We start from the raw sequence: 17,936 nt of genomic DNA, 5'->3' as shown, positions 1-17,936 counted from the left end.
AATAATTTTATTCAGTACAATTCATACAGCGACCTATCGGGTCGGGTCGGGTCGGGTCTGGGTTCGGCCCCGCTATCTCCCCGTAGCAAACCCTCAATACCCTCCCGGGGAAAGAACATTCACACAGGTCCGCAATCTAATAAGACACCACGCGGAAAGGGAATTCCACCGCCGCTACGTCACTATGGGGATGCCGCTATTCACCTCTATCAAACACCCCAGACTCAGCAGCTACTGTATCATGCACTCCTAACTACCCCCCGTCCTAACAATTGTAGGAGTACGCCGTCTCCACCGGGTCCGTGGATGAGAAGATTATTCACAGCTGGCACGGGGGAGAGGTAGGGGCTGCTGATGTTCTCTGTAGCCCCCCCTATCTGTTCCGATTAGGTAACCTTGCCTTGTCGGCGCGCCAGTCAGTTCTCGTTTCAGTTAACTGCATTTTTTAGAATGAACCCCCCCCCTTTTCATCATGCCCTGCTTTAAGCTATATTCTCTTTTTCCTCTATTCATTGTATGTTCTTTATAATTCTATTGAATCCCACACTATCCTCCCCCTACCACACCGGAACCTGTCCCTGCAGCCCTAAACGGCATACGAGCGGCACCTCCCTCCCAGAACCAACGAGTGCTGTGCCTAACAAGCAATCTCTCTCGCGCGACTCTCTCCTCCTCGCCCTGTATTCTCCCTCTTTTAATCCCACATCCCTAACAACCCAGGTGTAGCCACTTAATTAACCTTCAACGGAGAAATCCACTTTGTCCGCGAAATCGCGGCGGGAATGCGTCAGTCGGAAGCTGTAGTTGGACAGGTAAGAAAAATCCAGTCTGTCGGCAAAGACTTTCCTTATTTTGTTTGGTATTGTGATCGTGGTTTGCCGTTGGAGTTGCGTATAGCTGGCAAGTTACAAATTACCAGGAGGGCAATGCTAGCTGACCAGCAGGAGCCAGCGCCTTTTGAACCAAGACTCGGTGAAGAAATTAAGGGAAACTCGTGGTCCGAGGATAGACTCACCAGAGACACTTGACCTGAGACGGGGAAATGACACACACGCGATGACGGAGCAAAGTGGTCGGCCGTAACCGACCTCGCCATAGGTTGTTCCGAAGCTACTATCGGTGGAGGTAGCGGCAGGACACCCGCTCCAGACTCCGGGACTGAGAGAATCCATTTGAGTAACGTACGCCTATACTGATACGCACACACACATAGCTATGGCATTGATAGATCTGGGTTTTAAAGTGGAAGCACTGTAATATCTGCTGGATTAAACTCCAGGAACTGAACATTCCTATGCACCGGCGGACGGCCTCCGACGACAAGGGCTTAATTTTCGTGTGTTTACATTTAATATATATATATATATATATTCACATCTATCTGGAGGATTAAGGGTCATGTCCACCACGGGGCAGTGCGAGCAAACCATCTTGGTCGGCTCCTTCATTTCCAGTCTCACGTTGTATGAGGTTGTGGTATGAAGTGTTGTATAATACTGCTGCCGCATTTCCTGTTCTTCACCGCCCCACATTGTACTTACTGTAGCTCTGCCACACATCACTTTACTACCCCATGTTGAATGTTGCGTTGTATGTTAGATATCGCGTAGTAGTTTGTAATTAGGCGGCAGGATATTGGAAAAAACCCATTTCTGTAGTAAGCTTTGCAGTATCTATAAAGAAAAAAAATGTTAAATCAATTAACATTGCAAAGTATTGACTAATACTTTGTAAATGAACTTGAGATGGTGGAATTAGTACAGGATTGTTTTTTTACTCAGTTTGTTAATACTCCTACCAGGGGAGAAGCCCTTCTTGATCTCGTTTTTTGTAATAACCAGGATAGGATTGGAAAATTAGAGGTTTTAGACCCATTGTACGGTAGTGATCATAACATGGTTAAATTCGAGGTTAATTTTAGTGTCCGAAGAGCAAAGTCTAAATTAAAAGTATACAATGTTAGGAAGGCTAACTTTAATGGTATGAGACGGAAATTAGAAACTGTAAACTGGACAGAGTTAAATAGCAAAACAGTTGAAGAGGCATGGGAATTTTTCAAAAGCACATTGTTGCAAGTGCAAGAGGACTTCATACCTGTTTCCAGCAAAACTAAATCTAGGAAACGACAACCAAGGTGGTTTACTAAGGAAATTAAGAATAAAGTCAGGAGGAATAGGGCTCTGTTCCACAACTGGAAAATAACTAATGATTTCAAAATCAAGCAGGAGTATCTAAGTCTACAGGCAGAGTTAAAAAATGACATTAGGCTATCAAAGAGGGATGTAGAAAGAAAAATTGCATTGGAGGCTAAGCATGACAGTAAAGGTTTCTTCCAATATTTTAACTCTAAGAGAGCACTAAAAGCTGAAATCACTAATTTGCAGGATAGTAAGGGCCTTATAATTGATAATGAAATTGATATGGTAAACGAGTTTAATGATTATTTTTCAAGGGTGTTCACAATAGAGAACACAAGTAACTTACCACCAATTAATACGAATACAGCATCGTCTATAACCAATATATGTATAACTGAGGTTGATGTGATGCTAAGCCTAGCTAAACTCAAAATAAATAAATCGCAGGGGCCTGATGGCATCTTACCTTTAGTCTTGAAAGAGATGAGGGATATTATTAGCCAACCTTTGACTTTAATATTCCAGAAATCGTTATCTGCGGGTGTGGTACCATCAGATTGGAAGCATGCTAATATAACACCCATATTCAAAAAAGGGGATAGAAGTAATCCAGCAAACTATAGGCCAATCAGTTTAACTAGCATTACTGGAAAAATAATGGAAGCTATAATTCAAGTGAAAATGGTAGATTACCTAGATGCAAATAACATTATAAAGGATAGCCAACATGGATTTAGGAGAGGTAGATCCTGCTTAACGAATCTGCTTGAGTTCTTTGAGGAAGCTACAAGTGAAATTGATCACAAAAAGGCCTACGATGTGATTTACTTAGATTTCCAGAAAGCCTTTGATGTTGTCCCCCACAAACGGCTCTTGTTAAAGCTTAAAGCTGCAGGAATTTTAGGACCTGTGGCAGCTTGGATCAAAAACTGGCTAACTGATAGGAAGCAGAGAGTAGTTATTAGAGGCACTATGTCACAGTGGGCCTCCGTTTATAGCGGGGTACCGCAGGGTTCAATTTTAGGACCACTATTGTTCCTAATTTACATTAATGATATTGACACGAATACATATAGTAAACTGGTTAAATTTGCAGACGACACTAAGGTGGGCGGGGTAGCTGATACTAATCTAGCAGCAGAGAGGCTTCAACGGGATCTGGATTTAATTAGCGAATGGGCTGATACTTGGCAGATGAAATTTAACACAGATAAATGTAAGGTAATCCATGCAGGGAGCAGAAATATACAGTACAGATATTTTATGGGTTCCACTGAAATAAAGGTAGCTGATTACGAGAAAGATCTCGGTATGTATGTTGATGCTTCCATGTCCCACTCTCGCCAATGTGGGGAAGCAATAAAAAAGGCGAACAGAATGTTGGGTTATATCTCTAGATGTGTGGAGTTTAAGTCAAGGGAGGTGATGTTACACTTATATAATTCCTTGGTAAGACCCCACCTAGAATACTGTGTGCAGGTTTGGTCACCATACCTCAAGAAGGACATTGCTGCCTTAGAAAAGGTGCAACGAAGAGCTACGAGAATGATTCCTGGTCTTAGAGGAATGTCTTACGAGGAGAGGTTAGCGGAACTGAATCTGTTCAGCCTTGAGCAAAGGAGACTAAGGGGGGATATGATTCAGGTCTATAAGATTCTAACGGGTCTGGATGCTGTTCAGCCAAATGACTATTTCAATATTAGTCTAAATACTAGAACTCGTGGCCATAAGTGGAAATTAGCGGGAGAACATTTTAAAACAAATTTGAGGAAGCACTTCTTTACACAGCGTGTAGTCAGAGTATGGAATAGTCTTCCTGCTATTGTAGTGGAAGCTAAAACCATGGGTTCCTTTAAATCAGAGCTAGATAAGATTTTAACAACTCTGAGATATTAGCTAAGTTCTCCCCAAACGAGCTTGATGGGCCGAATGGCCTCCTCTCGTTTGTAAATTTCTTATGTTCTTATGTTCTTATGTTCTTAATTTCTCACAAATGTCTTGAGTGCTTTAAACAGTAAGGAGGAAAACATTAGTGCATGCAGAGCTGTTGCAAAAGTAGAGGCTGTAAACTTGGTTTACATAGTTTAACTAATGTTAAACATATGCTAGATAATTATGAGGAGCGGTCATTAAAATTGCACAGCTTGTTTATATTTTCATAGGAAACACAATATAATGTTCTGGTGAAACGTAAACCGCACAATCTGCGAATTTTATCACCAAGACATAGATATACTGGAATCATATTGAAAAATAACATTGATTATGAAAGTAGGCAAGTGAGAATTTAAAGTTAGGATTTCATTGTACTTTGTACACATGACACTGCTTTCTTAGAACTTTAAACTGCCATTTAATTTTGAAGACTGTGTACACAGAGGGACACAATTAATAATCCTCAGAATATTTTCTGTCTTGCCTCTGAAAACATTGCCCTGTAAAGATGTGCTCCAACTTACAGGCATATTTGGGGGCTGGTGGCAGGATCAGTACTCCGGTCACTGGAAAAGAACTCGCTCTCCATTCGGACTACTGTGGTGCTGAGGTATCACTCCCTGCACGGCTGCACTCAGGTTCTCACCCCTGAGGTGGTTCATCGTGTGGTGGGTGCAGCAATGCGCTGTAATCAGCCCACACCCCCTTACCTACCTACCTCTGAAAACATACTGTTCTTCTAGCCACTCATTCTGAGAACATCAGACGCTACTTTAATACAAAAGGTGACCATACTGCCACCCCAATTTTTGTTAGTACTACAGCTTGCGCACATGTTAATTCCTCACATAGGTGCTCAAGCGATGCATGGAATCAATGATGAAAATGCGTGATGGCCACGATGTGTCAAGTATAAATTTGCCCTTATACTACGTGGTATACAAGTAACGGCAGGTTGTTTGGATTTGTTGTCACAACTGGGAATGAGTTAAACTTCGCCTTGTAGATGTAACCATAAAGTCATTGCTTACATGTGGGTCTCATTGCAGAAGTGCTGCTGGTGATCACAGAATTGCACTTATCTTTTGTTTGTTCTCTTTGCCTTTCCATGATCTAAATGTGCCTGTTGGGAAAACCTTCCATTAGTTTCTTCCATCACGGTAAGAAAGTCACAAATTTTTTTATTTTTTATTTTTTGTTATTGTAGGTATAATTTTATGACTACTGTTTAGTAATCTCATACTAATATGTTGTAAGCATCCTCTGGAATTTCTTTACTGGTACTTTCACCCTGCTTGCTACATGTTAGATCAGCTGTGAGTTAGTGTTTTATTGTTTGATTTCAGCACTTCTGGGGACCAGTAATTAACTGGGGGTCTGCCCATAGTGGCCGTGAGCGATTTGAGAAAGAACCTCGACATCAGTGGGCGAATGACCTTCGGTAAGTGGCAGAGGGCTCACCTTCCGTCTGTGTGAGCGTCCACGGGGTCAACTGGGACTCCAGAGGGACTTTTTAAAGGAGGTTTTAAGCCTGTTGCTGTGAGCTGTTCGAGTGTCACCTCCCTAGTCTTGCTGTTATTGCGGTGACTTCCTCTCCTTCTTTCCGGCCTCTGACCCCTGCCTGACCTCTGTCTCCCCAGCATTTAACTGCTACTCCGTCGTTTTTACGAGGTTCACATACTGAGTTCAGCCGAGGAACTAGCAACTCTTGCCATGCCGCTAATGCGACGCCGGGGACAATTCAGGGTGCCCGGCTCATGCGACACAAGTAAGCCCCCACCAGGCTCCCTCTAGTATATTTTAATCATCACCCCTCATCTGTTGATTAATGCCACATTACTGCTTGACATAGCATTTGCAGCCAGCAGCCAGGCAATCATTCAGCCAGCTTTTCTCCCAGTCAGATCCTTCCTTAACAGTGTCACACAGGTACCTTTTATAGGTTTGTGTTCTTCATGAATGTTTTTTTTATTTTTTTTCCATTTCAGAATGGAGCAGAAAAATACAAAATGAGCCTGTGGAATGTGTGCTCTCAATGGGATCTCCCCTCCTCCTGCCCTTCCAAATAAATATATATATATATATACTTAAATATATATGTGTGTTCATGTCTTTCGTTCTTCTTTTTATGAATCCACACGTTACTAAGGCCAATTCATTGCCCATGCAAAGTGCGAGGGGAAAACATATAAGAAATTTACAAACGAGAGGAGGCCATTCAGGCCATCAAGCTCGTTTGGGGAGAACTTAAATAGTAGCTCAGAGTTGTTAAAATCTTATCTAGCTCTGATTTAAAGGAAGCCAGGGTTTTAGCTTGTGATACACTAGCAGGAAGACTGGTCCTCAGTCTCTGCAGAGCTACAGTACAGGTCAAGGTCTTTACCTCAGTCTAGCAGGTCTAGAGAGATTCTTACTTTATATTTGTATTTATTGCTGTCTGCTGCATTTTTCAGTCAATGCAAAAAGCAGAAGATCACAAAAGAATGGATCAGTGAGGAGTGAGTTTATCCATTTTCTGAAACTGCCTGCCCTTTTTTGGGTAGTGAGGGTTTCAGAACCTATCCTGAAGGCTATGGGCGCATAAGGCAGGGAGCAGCCCAGGATGGGGCACCAGCCCATTGCAGGGCACACTCACACATGCACACCTATGGGCAATTTGGTAAAGCCAATTAACCTCAGCATGTTTTTGGACTGTGGGGAGACACCAGAGTACCTAGAGGAAACCCAATGATGACAGGGGAAGAACATGCAAGCTCCACACACATTAGAGTTGCAGCAGAGACTTGAACCTGTATCCCAAAGGTATGAGGTAACAGTGCTAACCACTGCACCACCATGGCACCCCGAAGAATAGGTTCTGACCCAAAAATCACTTCTTTTACTGATTGCTGTTGGTTATTGTGTCTTACACCATTTCCTCCGGTCTTATCACTGCCCTGGCATGTCAAGTCTACCTCTTAAATTATTGTTAGCTTTGCAGCTGATGGTTTACATCAGCAGTCACTAACAGGCGGACCGCAGACCGGTTCCGGACCCAGAAGCTGTCCCATATGGACCCGGACCGACAGCCAAAACATTAAGTTATTATTTAAAACCTGACGGGGTGCTTTTATTTTAACAGGCGCAGCGTTTGTAGTCTTTTCAGTTAGTGGTTTAGTAGTAGAACCGCCGTTTCCCACGCCAATGAACGTCAAACACCTTTGACCGCCAAGTAAGACGTTTATAGTTCGGCGTATGCAGCCCTTTGTCTGCGCTAATGCACCTTTCCTGTTAATAGCAGCAGCAAAGCTAACACCCGTAACCAAAAAGCGTAATGTTCCTAACAGCGGGGCTGCACTCTCCTGAAATCGTAAAGCTGAAAAGTTTTCAAATACAATATGTATTATGTAACACGTTTGATAAATAGACATAGTTTATTGTTGATTTCATGTTTGTTGAAGTTTCTGCTTTTTAACATATGTATAAAGTAATGTTATCAATAATAACTCATATTTATTTCTGAAGGCTGTTGGAGCTGGGGGGACTGAGAGGGCAGGAATAACAGCAGACTGCTGGACCAGACCAGGCTGTTTGTAAATGTATAGGCTTATTACTTTTACTAGTATACTGTACTTCTTCTAGGATAATTCCTGGGAGTTATCAAAACCAAAATCTTTTGGATTGGGATAAGGATAATGAGATCTTCTGTATTGATTCTCATTTTGTTGCATGTCCAGACCATGACCGTGTGTTGCATACATGTTAGTAAACTCCCCTAGTGAATCTTGCACTCTTAACATTGCTTCTGGTGGCGACTATTCATATTGACGCGGTAGCGGACCATAATGGTCATAGAAGTGTTATGAAGGCAGTACCCCCCAATTATGGAGAGGTAATTCGCACTCTGGCCGCATCTATTGCATATATTTATTCATTTGTTTGTTTGTTTATTCATGGGCTAATGTCTTGGTACATCTGAGCAATTTTAATAAAATATATTTTTTATAAGGCCTACATGCTATATTGCCCGACCAGTTTTCTACTCAGCAAAAGAATCCGTGTATGAGGCTGAGAGAACATAATACAAAAGCGCACGTGCGTATACCGTCGCAGCCACGCCCCCCGCCAACTCTCATCGGACTTTCCCGCCTCTTTCTCTGGCACTTTCCATCACTCGGAATCTGAGGCGAGCCAGTGTGCAACAGGTATAAACTAAAGTATTTTTGGGTTAAAAGTGAAACATTACTTTTACACATATCTGGGTTGTACTTAAATTAATATTCAGTAATAAAGTTGTGTCTAACGGATCGGCTTCCAGGGATTTTCCAAGTTTAAATAAAATCTGTTTAGTTAGCCTTCTTGTCATATTGGAATTTTGCAGGTAACGGTGTTAGTTTGGTAAATTAGCTATACTTGCTATATTTTTAGCTGTACTTCTTGGAGGGAAATCGCTTAGCACAGGGGTGCCCAATACGTCGATCGCGAACGACCGGTAGATCGCGAAGGTAGTGCGGGCAGATAGCGCGACATTCAAAAACATTTGGGCGGCCAGTTTGCTGTTGCTTAATTAAAACTTTATTACAACAGGTTACCATAACATCTACTTAGATCCCTTCTCTTCTAACGTATCTTTGATCACATGGGTCACCAGAGAGAAAACGCGAATGTATTGCGAGTGTAACCCAGTTGTTAAGAATGTTAGTTTTTTTTTTGTATTTCTTCATTATGGTCATGTATTAAATGTTGAACTTTTGAGGTAAAGAAAAAAAGGAAAATATTATGTTTGTATATGTGCTGTGTTGATATTTTGTATTATTGTAAAGCGGGCATGTTATAATTTATTCATGTATTCATTTGGGTGAGGTGTGGTCCAATGAACACTGAGGGTCAAGGTTGAGCGAGGCGCGGGAAGAGAGCGGCGGGGAAGAAGGTGGTGTAATGGCGGAGAACTGTGGCTGAAATGCATTTCATGAAAATAGCAATATCGTCGACCAGACGATGTATTAAGCTTACAGTAAGGATTCTGGTGAAAGCGAATTTCTACACGAAGTTCGGGAAAGCTAAGAGCTAGCCTCCGAGAATGACTCTTGCCTGCCCGTGGGTAGAAGCCCACCAATCCACCGGAAGCTCCTGGATCGAACGCCCAGGGGAGAGACCGAGCGCAGAAGGGTGCACCTGACTGCCGGATCCACTCTGCACGGGACGACACCCAGGGATATCGTGAGTGTGGTTTGCCTTATTTTACATTGCGCTTGTAGCTCACAAGCGTGAAGCAGCCTTTTTCATTTCTGTTTAGCTACAACGTGCCCGAGCTTCACAACAGGCCTGCACCGTACGGGAGTGGTGTTTTTTCTTTACTTGAATCTGCCGGCCATCGTTTATTTTATCTTTGGAACTTTTAGGGTTTTTTGGGACTTTTGCGTTTCGGTTTAAAGGGATGAAAAAGTATTATTTGCTCCCGAGTGAAATGTCTTTTATAAACTGTCATAAATGAGTAAATAGTACCATTTACGTTTGATTGTATTACTGTGTTGATTGTGTTCTTTTGTGTAAAGTGATGTATATATTTATGTTTGGGCTTTAAAGAGAATGGATAGGGAACCCTAAATACTAAAGGACTGAGGGAAAAGAACTCAGGGTAGCTCCCGTGTTACTTTTAATGCACAAAGGGGCGCTACACGAGCTAATGCAAAACTCCAGCGAGCAAAGGACCAGAAGATAGTTGTTAATGGCCAACAGGAGAAGTCAATATCAGCAAGGCAGTGAAGGAAGAAATTTTTCCGATTACAGACTGGCCACAGTTTAAAGTGCGTGTCTTGGGAAAAGCAGGTAATGTTTTGTAGTTATAATGATCTGATTACGATTGCCTCTAAATCAAAAACAAACGGGGAACGATAGCATTTCATTTTTTTTTATCCATCATCTACAGGAAACTATGCCCATGCAAGAACAAAATTTTGAAGTCTGAGGCGATATTGATAATGATATTGATTTAAGATCATATCGCCTAGCCCTAAGCAGAATCTAAATTTTCAGTCATAAGAAAGTGTTCACCTATACACTTAAAAATACTTTGGCAAAATATTAATAGTAATAATTTTTTTTGCTCTGTTATTCACAGGTGGCTTGAAAAAAATGCTCTTACAAGCAACATTACAAGAAAAGACGGTGTCAAAGTAGCTAATTGGTGCCCGGGACAGGGGAGGGAATCGAATTGCGAGGACCCGAGGTGGTGACCAAGATTGGTAAGTGTCAAGCGTAATTTTAAATGAAAACATAAAGCACAAAGGTTTGATAATAATAAATCCTAGGAGCTTTAAATCCCAGACATTGCCAACATGAGCCAGGCAAGCACTGTGACATCATAGTACTCTAGTATGGAGGACAACAGATGTCACTGATAAAGAAGTAGTTTTTTTTTTTTTTACTAAATTATAACTTGATGCTCAGTTTTAGATGCATTTATAAATATTTTTATTCATCTATAAATTAATAAACTTATTTAGTAAAGCAATTCATTATATTTTAATGCCAGAAAGAGAATTTACTAAAGGATTCATAAATATTTTAAATATTTTTTTAAAAGTAAATAAATGGATTAACAAAGTAAATTTTAAAAATTGCATTTAATGAGGCAATTCATTAATCAATTAATCAGTGTGCTATTAAATACGGTAGATATTTAGGGGTTTTCTGTGAAAGGACAAATAAGTTGTACCTACTGTAGCTCAAATGAGCGCTACATAAGACCAAGTTGGGTTACCCATATAGGCCTTATATGGAGCCCATCATTAGCCCATGTGGGCTAACCCATGTGGGGCCACCATGGAAACTGCGGACAAAATTGACTGGGCCCCACTTGGGTTTCCCAGGTGGTGTCCACATGTCAGCCCAAGTGCATCCCATGCGGGCCCCACATGAATGTGCTGGCTGGGAAATTACGTAAACTTAGATGAAAAGATTCAGCCGATTTCAAAAGACCGCATGGGATGTAAACTGCTAAAGCCACAGAGTACAAATGCAGCTACTGAAAGAGTTTATAAACAAAAAACAACCGGTTACTTATGTCTTTTTAAACAAATAAGTAATTTACTATGAACAAGGAAACAGTTAATTCATTTAATAGTGTTAGGATCCACGTTAGCTCGGATATGGTATGCTTCTGAACAAGTTAATCGAATTTCAATGCTTTCTTATGGGAAATATTGCCTTGTTCGTGTACAGATTGGTTCACTATCTAAATGTGACTGTTGGGGAAAACCTTCCAACAAAAGCACGGTAAGAAAGTCACACATTGATTTTTTTTTGTTATTGTAAATATAATTTTATGACTACTGTTTAGTAATCTCATACTAATATGTTGTAAGCATCCTCTGGAATTTCTTTACTGCTACTTTCACCCTGCTACATGTTAGATCAGCTCTGAGTTTGTGTTTTATTGTTTGAGTTCAGCACTTCTGGAGACCAGTAGTTAACTGGGGTCTGCCCATCGCAGCCATGGTAGACATGAAAAAGTGCCCTGACGTCATGAGTGGCCGAATGACCTTCGGTAAGAGGCAGAGGGCTCACCTTCCGTCTGTGTGAGCGTCCACGGAGTCAACTGGGACTCCAGAGGGACTTTTTAAAGGAGGTTTTAAGCTTGTTGCTGTGAGCTGTTCGAGTGTCACCTCCCTAGTCTTGCTGTTATTGCAGTGACTTCCTCTCCTTCTTTCCGGCCTCTGACCTCTGTCTCCCCAGCTGTTACCTGCTACTCTCTGGTGTTCATGAGGTTCGCATATCAAGTGCAGCCAAGGAACTGCCTCCTCTTGGCATGCCGCTAATGCGACGCCGGGGACAATTCAGGGTGCCCGGCTCATGCGACACAAGTAAGCCCCCACCAGGCTCCCTCAGGTATATTTTAATCATCACCCCTCATCTGTTGATTAATGCCACATTACTGCTTGACATAGCATTTGCAGCCAGCAGCCAGGCAATCATTCAGCCAGCTTTTCTCCCAGTCAGATCCTTCCTTAACAGTGTCACACAGGTACCTTTTATAGGTTTGTGTTCTTCATGAATGTTTTTTCTTTTTCTTTTCCATTTCAGAAAGGAGCAGAAAAATACAAAATGAGCCTGTGGAATGCATGCTGTCAATGGGATCTCCCCTCCTCCTGTCCTTCCAAATAAATATATATATACTTATATATATGTGTGTGCATGTCTTTCATTCTTCTTTTTATGAATCCACGCGTTACTAAGGCCAATTCATTGCCCATGCAAAGTGCGAGGGGAAAACGTATAAGAAATTTACAAACGAGAGGAGTCCATTCGGGCCATCAAGCTCGTTTGGGGAGAACTTAAATAGTAGCTCAGAGTTGTTAAAATCTTATCTAGCTCTGATTTAAAGGAAGCCAGGGTTTTAGCTTGTGATACACTAGCAGGAAGACTGGTCCTCAGTCTCTGCAGAGCTACAGTACAGGTCAAGGTCTTTACCTCAGTCTAGCAGGTCTAGAGAGATTCTTACTTTATATTTGTATTTATTGCTGTCTGCTGCATTTTTCAGTCAATGCAAAAAGCAGAAGATCACAAAAGAATGGATCAGTGAGGAGTGAGTTTATCCATTTTCTGAAACTGCCTGCCCTTTTTTGGGTAGTGAGGGTTTCAGAACCTATCCTGAAGGCTATGGGCGCATAAGGCAGGGAGCAGCCCAGGATGGGGCACCAGCCCATTGCAGGGCACACTCACACATGCACACCTATGGGCAATTTGGTAAAGCCAATTAACCTCAGCATGTTTTTGGACTGTGGGGAGACACCAGAGTACCTAGAGGAAACCCAATGATGACAGGGGAAGAACATGCAAGCTCCACACACATTAGAGTTGCAGCAGAGACTTGAACCTGTATCCCAAAGGTATGAGGTAACAGTGCTAACCACTGCACCACCATGGCACCCCGAAGAATAGGTTCTGACCCAAAAATCACTTCTTTTACTGATTGCTGTTGGTTATTGTGTCTTACACCATTTCCTCCGGTCTTATCACTGCCCTGGCATGTCAAGTCTACCTCTTAAATTATTGTTAGCTTTGCAGCTGATGGTTTACATCAGCAGTCACTAACAGGCGGACCGCAGACCGGTTCCGGACCCAGAAGCTGTCCCATATGGACCCGGACCGACAGCCAAAACATTAAGTTATTATTTAAAACCTGACGGGGTGCTTTTATTTTAACAGGCGCAGCGTTTGTAGTCTTTTCAGTTAGTGGTTTAGTAGTAGAACCGCCGTTTCCCACGCCAATGAACGTCAAACACCTTTGACCGCCAAGTAAGACGTTTATAGTTCGGCGTATGCAGCCCTTTGTCTGCGCTAATGCACCTTTCCTGTTAATAGCAGCAGCAAAGCTAACACCCGTAACCAAAAAGCGTAATGTTCCTAACAGCGGGGCTGCACTCTCCTGAAATCGTAAAGCTGAAAAGTTTTCAAATACAATATGTATTATGTAACACGTTTGATAAATAGACATAGTTTATTGTTGATTTCATGTTTGTTGAAGTTTCTGCTTTTTAACATATGTATAAAGTAATGTTATCAATAATAACTCATATTTATTTCTGAAGGCTGTTGGAGCTGGGGGGACTGAGAGGGCAGGAATAACAGCAGACTGCTGGACCAGACCAGGCTGTTTGTAAATGTATAGGCTTATTACTTTTACTAGTATACTGTACTTCTTCTAGGATAATTCCTGGGAGTTATCAAAACCAAAATCTTTTGGATTGGGATAAGGATAATGAGATCTTCTGTATTGATTCTCATTTTGTTGCATGTCCAGACCATGACCGTGTGTTGCATACATGTTAGTAAACTCCCCTAGTGAATCTTGCACTCTTAACATTGCTTCTGGTGGCGACTATTCATATTGACGCGGTAGCGGACCATAATGGTCATAGAAGTGTTATGAAGGCAGTACCCCCCAATTATGGAGAGGTAATTCGCACTCTGGCCGCATCTATTGCATATATTTATTCATTTGTTTGTTTGTTTATTCATGGGCTAATGTCTTGGTACATCTGAGCAATTTTAATAAAATATATATTTTTATAAGGCCTACATGCTATATTGCCCGACCAGTTTTCTACTCAGCAAAAGAATCCGTGTATGAGGCTGAGAGAACATAATACAAAAGCGCACGTGCGTATACCGTCGCAGCCACGCCCCCCGCCAACTCTCATCGGACTTTCCCGCCTCTTTCTCTGGCACTTTCCATCACTCGGAATCTGAGGCGAGCCAGTGTGCAACAGGTATAAACTAAAGTATTTTTGGGTTAAAAGTGAAACATTACTTTTACACATATCTGGGTTGTACTTAAATTAATATTCAGTAATAAAGTTGTGTCTAACGGATCGGCTTCCAGGGATTTTCCAAGTTTAAATAAAATCTGTTTAGTTAGCCTTCTTGTCATATTGGAATTTTGCAGGTAACGGTGTTAGTTTGGTAAATTAGCTATACTTGCTATATTTTTAGCTGTACTTCTTGGAGGGAAATCGCTTAGCACAGGGGTGCCCAATACGTCGATCGCGAACGACCGGTAGATCGCGAAGGTAGTGCGGGCAGATAGCGCGACATTCAAAAACATTTGGGCGGCCAGTTTGCTGTTGCTTAATTAAAACTTTATTACAACAGGTTACCATAACATCTACTTAGATCCCTTCTCTTCTAACGTATCTTTGATCACATGGGTCACCAGAGAGAAAACGCGAATGTATTGCGAGTGTAACCCAGTTGTTAAGAATGTTAGTTTTTTTTTTGTATTTCTTCATTATGGTCATGTATTAAATGTTGAACTTTTGAGGTAAAGAAAAAAAGGAAAATATTATGTTTGTATATGTGCTGTGTTGATATTTTGTATTATTGTAAAGCGGGCATGTTATAATTTATTCATGTATTCATTTGGGTGAGGTGTGGTCCAATGAACACTGAGGGTCAAGGTTGAGCGAGGCGCGGGAAGAGAGCGGCGGGGAAGAAGGTGGTGTAATGGCGGAGAACTGTGGCTGAAATGCATTTCATGAAAATAGCAATATCGTCGACCAGACGATGTATTAAGCTTACAGTAAGGATTCTGGTGAAAGCGAATTTCTACACGAAGTTCGGGAAAGCTAAGAGCTAGCCTCCGAGAATGACTCTTGCCTGCCCGTGGGTAGAAGCCCACCAATCCACCGGAAGCTCCTGGATCGAACGCCCAGGGGAGAGACCGAGCGCAGAAGGGTGCACCTGACTGCCGGATCCACTCTGCACGGGACGACACCCAGGGATATCGTGAGTGTGGTTTGCCTTATTTTACATTGCGCTTGTAGCTCACAAGCGTGAAGCAGCCTTTTTCATTTCTGTTTAGCTACAACGTGCCCGAGCTTCACAACAGGCCTGCACCGTACGGGAGTGGTGTTTTTTCTTTACTTGAATCTGCCGGCCATCGTTTATTTTATCTTTGGAACTTTTAGGGTTTTTTGGGACTTTTGCGTTTCGGTTTAAAGGGATGAAAAAGTATTATTTGCTCCCGAGTGAAATGTCTTTTATAAACTGTCATAAATGAGTAAATAGTACCATTTACGTTTGATTGTATTACTGTGTTGATTGTGTTCTTTTGTGTAAAGTGATGTATATATTTATGTTTGGGCTTTAAAGAGAATGGATAGGGAACCCTAAATACTAAAGGACTGAGGGAAAAGAACTCAGGGTAGCTCCCGTGTTACTTTTAATGCACAAAGGGGCGCTACACGAGCTAATGCAAAACTCCAGCGAGCAAAGGACCAGAAGATAGTTGTTAATGGCCAACAGGAGAAGTCAATATCAGCAAGGCAGTGAAGGAAGAAATTTTTCCGATTACAGACTGGCCACAGTTTAAAGTGCGTGTCTTGGGAAAAGCAGGTAATGTTTTGTAGTTATAATGATCTGATTACGATTGCCTCTAAATAAAAAACAAACGGGGAACGATAGCATTTCATTTTTTTTTATCCATCATCTACAGGAAACTATGCCCATGCAAGAACAAAATTTTGAAGTCTGAGGCGATATTGATAATGATATTGATTTAAGATCATATCGCCTAGCCCTAAGCAGAATCTAAATTTTCAGTCATAAGAAAGTGTTCACCTATACACTTAAAAATACTTTGGCAAAATATTAATAGTAATAATTTTTTTTGCTCTGTTATTCACAGGTGGCTTGAAAAAAATGCTCTTACAAGCAACATTACAAGAAAAGACGGTGTCAAAGTAGCTAATTGGTGCCCGGGACAGGGGAGGGAATCGAATTGCGAGGACCCGAGGTGGTGACCAAGATTGGTAAGTGTCAAGCGTAATTTTAAATGAAAACATAAAGCACAAAGGTTTGATAATAATAAATCCTAGGAGCTTTAAATCCCAGACATTGCCAACATGAGCCAGGCAAGCACTGTGACATCATAGTACTCTAGTATGGAGGACAACAGATGTCACTGATAAAGAAGTAGTTTTTTTTTTTTTTACTAAATTATAACTTGATGCTCAGTTTTAGATGCATTTATAAATATTTTTATTCATCTATAAATTAATAAACTTATTTAGTAAAGCAATTCATTATATTTTAATGCCAGAAAGAGAATTTACTAAAGGATTCATAAATATTTTAAATATTTTTTTAAAAGTAAATAAATGGATTAACAAAGTAAATTTTAAAAATTGCATTTAATGAGGCAATTCATTAATCAATTAATCAGTGTGCTATTAAATACGGTAGATATTTAGGGGTTTTCTGTGAAAGGACAAATAAGTTGTACCTACTGTAGCTCAAATGAGCGCTACATAAGACCAAGTTGGGTTACCCATATAGGCCTTATATGGAGCCCATCATTAGCCCATGTGGGCTAACCCATGTGGGGCCACCATGGAAACTGCGGACAAAATTGACTGGGCCCCACTTGGGTTTCCCAGGTGGTGTCCACATGTCAGCCCAAGTGCATCCCATGCGGGCCCCACATGAATGTGCTGGCTGGGAAATTACGTAAACTTAGATGAAAAGATTCAGCCGATTTCAAAAGACCGCATGGGATGTAAACTGCTAAAGCCACAGAGTACAAATGCAGCTACTGAAAGAGTTTATAAACAAAAAACAACCGGTTACTTATGTCTTTTTAAACAAATAAGTAATTTACTATGAACAAGGAAACAGTTAATTCATTTAATAGTGTTAGGATCCACGTTAGCTCGGATATGGTATGCTTCTGAACAAGTTAATCGAATTTCAATGCTTTCTTATGGGAAATATTGCCTTGTTCGTGTACAGATTGGTTCACTATCTAAATGTGACTGTTGGGGAAAACCTTCCAACAAAAGCACGGTAAGAAAGTCACACATTGATTTTTTTTTGTTATTGTAAATATAATTTTATGACTACTGTTTAGTAATCTCATACTAATATGTTGTAAGCATCCTCTGGAATTTCTTTACTGCTACTTTCACCCTGCTACATGTTAGATCAGCTCTGAGTTTGTGTTTTATTGTTTGAGTTCAGCACTTCTGGAGACCAGTAGTTAACTGGGGTCTGCCCATCGCAGCCATGGTAGACATGAAAAAGTGCCCTGACGTCATGAGTGGCCGAATGACCTTCGGTAAGAGGCAGAGGGCTCACCTTCCGTCTGTGTGAGCGTCCACGGAGTCAACTGGGACTCCAGAGGGACTTTTTAAAGGAGGTTTTAAGCTTGTTGCTGTGAGCTGTTCGAGTGTCACCTCCCTAGTCTTGCTGTTATTGCAGTGACTTCCTCTCCTTCTTTCCGGCCTCTGACCTCTGTCTCCCCAGCTGTTACCTGCTACTCTCTGGTGTTCATGAGGTTCGCATATCAAGTGCAGCCAAGGAACTGCCTCCTCTTGGCATGCC

General features: G+C 41.5%; 2 long non-coding RNA genes across 10 annotated transcripts; both read left to right on the top strand.

The window, feature by feature from the left end:
- The first annotated feature begins 7,238 nt into the window (after positions 1-7,238).
- Positions 7,239-12,175, top strand: LOC140586458 (uncharacterized). 7 transcript variants are annotated; one of them, XR_011988265.1, is made up of 5 exons: positions 7,241-10,297; positions 11,277-11,330; positions 11,505-11,601; positions 11,790-11,917; positions 12,138-12,175. It is a non-coding gene; the product is annotated as an uncharacterized lncRNA (long non-coding RNA). The 7 variants fall into 7 exon arrangements; XR_011988267.1 differs by lacking the exon at positions 12,138-12,175 and having other exon boundaries at positions 7,239-9,272; positions 9,722-10,297; positions 11,505-12,072; XR_011988263.1 differs by having other exon boundaries at positions 11,505-11,917.
- Positions 12,176-13,763: 1,588 nt separating this feature from the next.
- LOC140586453 (uncharacterized) lies at positions 13,764-17,936 on the top strand. 3 transcript variants are annotated; one of them, XR_011988249.1, is made up of 5 exons: positions 13,764-15,950; positions 16,243-16,366; positions 17,346-17,399; positions 17,574-17,670; positions 17,859-17,936. It is a non-coding gene; the product is annotated as an uncharacterized lncRNA (long non-coding RNA). The 3 variants fall into 3 exon arrangements; XR_011988250.1 differs by having other exon boundaries at positions 13,765-15,928; positions 17,574-17,930; XR_011988248.1 differs by having other exon boundaries at positions 13,765-15,950; positions 17,574-17,930.

Source organism: Paramormyrops kingsleyae, unplaced genomic scaffold (genome assembly GCF_048594095.1).
Source record: "Paramormyrops kingsleyae isolate MSU_618 unplaced genomic scaffold, PKINGS_0.4 ups63, whole genome shotgun sequence".
NCBI lineage: Eukaryota > Metazoa > Chordata > Actinopteri > Osteoglossiformes > Mormyridae > Paramormyrops > Paramormyrops kingsleyae.
Note: the sequence above shows the minus strand (reverse complement) of the source record. Positions and strands in the feature narration are given on the sequence as shown.